The sequence below is a fragment of the Penaeus japonicus genome, unplaced genomic scaffold (assembly GCF_977035675.1).
Source record: "Penaeus japonicus unplaced genomic scaffold, GWHDUDI00000001_assembly GWHDUDI00000022, whole genome shotgun sequence".
Classification (NCBI taxonomy): domain Eukaryota; kingdom Metazoa; phylum Arthropoda; class Malacostraca; order Decapoda; family Penaeidae; genus Penaeus; species Penaeus japonicus.
In genome coordinates, this window is record NW_028234424.1 from 23623019 (window position 1) to 23628742 (window position 5724).

The window sequence follows — 5724 nt, forward strand, 5'->3', positions numbered from 1 at the left end:
ATCGACAATTTAGAAATAGTATTACATTAGTAATTTTCTTTCTTTTTTTTTCTTTGATTTGATTTTACAAAACAAAATTCAACTCAGATCTTTTTATTCAACCAACAGAAGCAGAAATTCAAACCCCTAAACTAAAGTAACAGAGACTAAGAAATTATGAAAAATAATTATGTTTAAGAACAATCTAGTGTTCTAGTGTTATTTATTCCAGCACGTCACAACTGCCCCACCGGGAACGCAGCAACAAAATACTTGATGTTTCAGGACATCACCCAGATCCCTGGATATTATCCAATCATGTGATAGGACGTCAACCAGCATGAATGGGGTAAGCATTTACATAATTTTTAATTTCTGAAATTTATATCAGAGAAGAAAAAGGTCCTATAAATTAATTATATTTGCTGTTTACATTGCATGAACTATTTGTATAAAAAAATGATATTTTCAACTTTTATCCTGTATTATACTCATATTTTTCAGACAGTATTGAGATTATGTTTAATCATGTTCCCATAACAAACTGTATGGGAGCTTAAAATGCATTGAGATGATACTTGAAATCAGACTGGACACTTTTTTACTTACAATAACTTACTCTGGTAATCAGTGCAGTTTTGCAAAGTGGCCACCTAAAGGTTCTCAGGTACTGTAATACATTAATATAATATGTAAAAGAAAAACTGAGTGCTTCAACAGGTTATTTAAACATCTGGTCTTTAAGCTTCCATTCTCAAGATTATAATTCATATCATCTAAAACTATAAAACTCTTATCTCTTTTTGAGGGGAGGAAAGAGAGAAAGGGAGTTTAATAGTAAAGAAAACTTTAAAAAAGTAAAATGACTGATGAATGTAAATTTTAATTGCAGTAAATTTTTATGCTATAAATCCGTTGTTCAGCTAATTTATTCCCAAAACTGTTATGTTTATCACATCAGGGTGTTTTATTTTGTTAAAAGGAATTTCCATTAAGGATCAAATCTATGCATAACTACCCTACAAAGCTCTGGAATTTTTTTAATTCTTTATAATTGGAATTGTAGACATTGAAACTAAAATTGGAACTCCAAAGGTGTGTGGATCAGCTACCTATTGCCAAAAAATAAAATGCAAGAAAACAAGAAGTTTATAGAAAGTAAGTAAAATAACTATATATTAGTATACTATACACAGACTGTTATATTGTTATCAATTAAATACATTTATTCCATAATCTTATGATAAATTTGTGCATTTATTTTTTAAACAAAATTATGTTATGCATAGCAAAGAGAAGAGAAATATTGCAAACCCTCAGTTAGCTTTGAGAAATATTTCATTAGTTACATACTCATATTTTTAAGCATTGCTTGATTGTTAGATTCATCCATCAGTGCTTAAAAAAGAACTTATCTTCAGAAAATCCATTGTTGGCTCTTAGGTGAATAGTAGGGGATGGGTGAGAAAATAAAAAAAGTAAAGAATTAAATTAATATCAATGTAAATTCATTTTATATATACAGCTATATGACACAATATAAAACCATTTATATGAAAAGAATTCAATCAAGTAAGGCAAGGGGCATTTTCCTTGACGATCACAATTACCAAAATTGATGCAAACATTAGGTTTATTGTATAAATAATAAGCGTCTTTATATTTTCTTCAACAACAATATGAGCTGCATACTATAACGTAAATTGTAGTGTTGTCTAAAGTACCCGGAATATGATTATGTTTATGTCATCAAAGTATACTAATTCATTGTGTTAGAATCAGGCTACTATACCAAACAAGAAAATGATTCTCCAGTCAGCTGACTTACTAGGGGATATAGATGTTTTATAGCCAACAGAAAGATGCTGTTTTGCTACTTTTATATTCTCAGTATAATGTAATAGATGAAAATCTACATTATCTCAAGACTCAACTTAGCATATACTTTCTCATCATGGGAAATACTTCCTTGAATGTTATGGTATTACTTTAGTTGGAATACAGTTATTAACCCTCTCTGGACGGGTGGTACAGTACTGTACCGCTCATTCAAAAGCCCAGTGGCCGGGCGGCACAGTATTGTGCCAGCCATTTAATTGATTTAGGCCTAATAATTCGAAAGCCCCGGCATTGTGACATTCAAGGCTAGAATGCCCCCGTCGTGAATGGGTTAATACAGATAAGTAGGGGAATTAGTGTCAAGAATTAATATACTGCTGTCTATAGACAATACATTTATGGTTAACCCATTGCAGACGGGGGATAGATTCACTTGCCCAGTCTTCAGGATGGGTTTTATTTCAGAGCGAGAAAACTTCACACAACATACTTAGACTTTTCCCACTCTCTTTCAGTCACTCATTGTAAAACTAGAGCCATTTTTGTGTTTTATTGTATTGAGTGACATATGTGTCATATGATAGGCTCTGTCAATGCTGCAGTTGACTAAAATTGTAGCATAGGATCCATATCAGCTCATTATTTTCTACATACTCAATGTGACAAAAGTATTGCTGTTTTATGGGAGGACAAAAAGCAACTTTATTTTTTCATATTTTGTATTGAATGAATACAAAACATATAACCATCCAAAATGAAGATAACATGAAGAGGTATGGAAGAGGAAGGCAACCTGTGCTTATGACTGTGAGTTCCAAAGTAAAAGGCATCCCTTCTGACACAGGGGCACATTTTAGACACTGGGCATGAGTTGAGTCACCTTCCTCTTCTCGTTCTGCTTGCACATCATTCATCAACTGTACTTTAGAGCAAGAGGTCGGTAACTTGCTGTGTGCCATCGCTCTATAAAGATAGTGCTTGCTAGAGATCATGGATGAGTGCCATTCAATTCAAGGCTCTCTCTCCTGCTGGTGCTAGAGGAAAGTGGTGCCACCTATGTTTTGTATGTTAGGTTTATTTAACCCAATCCCGACAGGCCGGCGATAAGTGGAAACACCCTACGCCGGGCCTATGCAATATTGCAATGGGAACGTCAAACTTGTGTGTCAGCCCCGTCATTTGGCATTTAGCTGTGTCACACGGGTGTGACGCACCGTCATCACAGGGTTAAGATTATGGTAATTATAGTAATTATGACTGTAGAAGTCATCCTCACTCACTCCTTACTCATAGCACCATAAAATAGTAGTCATCCAAAATCCCCGAACATCTTGTACGTCATGACACTCGTCGTCAGGCCAAAGCTTCTGCGTTAAGTGTTTCATGACACCTGTAGACAATGGCTTAATGTTATGGTATGATTCAAGTAAACAGAAAAATGTTGAATTTATAAATACAGTCTGATAGAAAACAACATTAACCTTGTAAAAAAGGAAAATCTCCAGAGACATGTTTTATTCCATTAAGGTAGCATCTGTAGTAAGGATTATAGCATCTTACATTATACAGGCTTTTATATATAAAACACAAACTGCAGGAGTTGTAGTGAAGCACCTTATTTCCTCGAGAGAAAGCTATTCACCAGCAATTTTATATACACACCTTCCTTACATATTACATCTTGGAATCTCTATTTAGGTTTTCTCTAATTGATAAGGAGTATTAACTGAAATTTTCAGGCAATTTGATTGATGTTCTGCGAGACATAAGTTTATAATAACTTAATTTAAATGACATCTGCAATCATGTCAGTTTTCTTAACAATTATGTTGTTCTTCACTGTGTGCCTTTCTTTACAGATGTGATCGTGTGGTTTGGTTGGAAGAATGGCAATTTTGGATCTTCGAGGCAATCATTGGGATTATTGGTATGGTGTCACGTCTAGTAACAGTGTCTAGTAACAGTGTTCAGACAAAAGGTGTTAGACCATCAGATTTCAAAAAAGATACATCAAGTTGCAGCTGGAGTATGAGGATTTTTTTAATGAATCTACTGGGCTTTCTAGTGATAATGTCATTTGTTACTTATGAACATTGACCTTTGTATTTACGTGATTATTTTCAATGTAAAGTTGATGTTTTTCAGGATGAAGTGAGTGGGTGAATGACAGTTCTTGTTTATTTATTCATAATTATTATTGATATCATTATTATGTCCTTATTTGGCAGTTATGAATATCCTTAAAGTTTGAGCAATTTTCTTCATTATATAAATATAACTGAAGGATATATTCAGAATTTTTCTAATACAAAATATTTGTTCCCATTGTTCAAAAGGTACAGATGCCAAAGATATTTTTATTCACGCAAAAAAGTGTGGAGATGGAAATGTGAAGATGTGGGGCACTGAAAACTTTTTTGTTATAAAAATGTGTGGTTGTGAAAGATAGTTTGTCAGTTAATAAAGATGTATAAGGAAATTACATGATATTGAATCTTTTGTAGTGGGAAGACTTATATTAAAATAGACACATTACAGAAAGAGTTCGAGTGAATATGCAGGGAAATAAGATGACAAACAATACTAAAATGTTTGCTGTCATTACTGAGATGAGTCTTCATTATATTCTCTAAGGGTGTGCAAATATTTACACACTTATTTATTTCCTTTTACTTTCTTCATTCTAAAAAAAAAACTGAATACATTATGGCCCGTAGTAAAGAACATGTCGTGACGGGTTACCCATCCAGTGTAAAAAAAAATGGGATTTCCGAAGATTAGTATTGGAACGTCGGGAATTTTCCTCGAGTGCCTTCCCCCTCCCCACAGATATACCCGTCAATATAAAGAGTTTGTTTTTGGTAGGACATCATAGTTAGTTTTTTTATTATATAATATAGCGCATATTATATAATTTTATTAATATAAATTATCTCATTGTCTGGTCAGAAACAAATCTGTATCTTTTGTTTACGAGACTTAAAAGATTGAGTTGTGTTTCAGGATTCATTCTTACTACATACCGCCAGTTAAACCAACTCTCTTTCTTCAAAAAATATCTTAATTGATATTAAAGTTACAAATAATTGCAATCTGTTATTTACGAAGTGAATTTCTATATAAATTCGAGCAATTGTATGTGTAGATCTGCTATTAAAACCCGATTCATCGAAAATACTATTTGGCAACTACTTCCTTCCACCTGCGATCTTCGTTCTATGTGAATACAATATCTCTACTTATCTCGATCATTTACTGCATTTTGGAAACAACAGGTAAGCTGTTGTTCGTTTAGGCCGATAGTTATTAACGCATAAATTATTTGCACGGACTTTCATTGTAATTGAGCTCCAAATAGGTTCAAAATGCATGTAGCCAACATACTTAGGTTGTGTCTTTTTTTTCTAATCTCTTAATCTTTAACTCTTCACTAATCGTTTCATAAATCCTGCATTGAAAGGGCCTTTGGTGTATGGAAGAGGAGGTTTGCTGTTCTCGGGACACCTGTGAGAACGAAACTTGCAGTCACCCAGGATATTATAGCTGCCACAGCTGTCCTCCACAATTTGGCTGTTGAAAATAACCTTCTTCCTGATGATAATGATGATACTATATTAGAAAATCAGGAAGAAGACTTTACCTACATCCATCAAGGAGCTCGGCAAGGATAAAGGAGGAGGGCAGAAATTGTTGAGAGATTTTTAAAATAATATGTTAAGAATACAACTGCTTGAATATCCTAATATTTACAGGAGAAATGAAAGCAAAATCCCCATTACCATTTTTTTATTTTGTCTTGAATTATTGTGCCATTATACATCATACATCATACATAGGTTTTTTCCCACCACTAATGAGGAGGGTAACCAACACCAAAAGGAATAAAAGAACAAAGGATCATTGTTG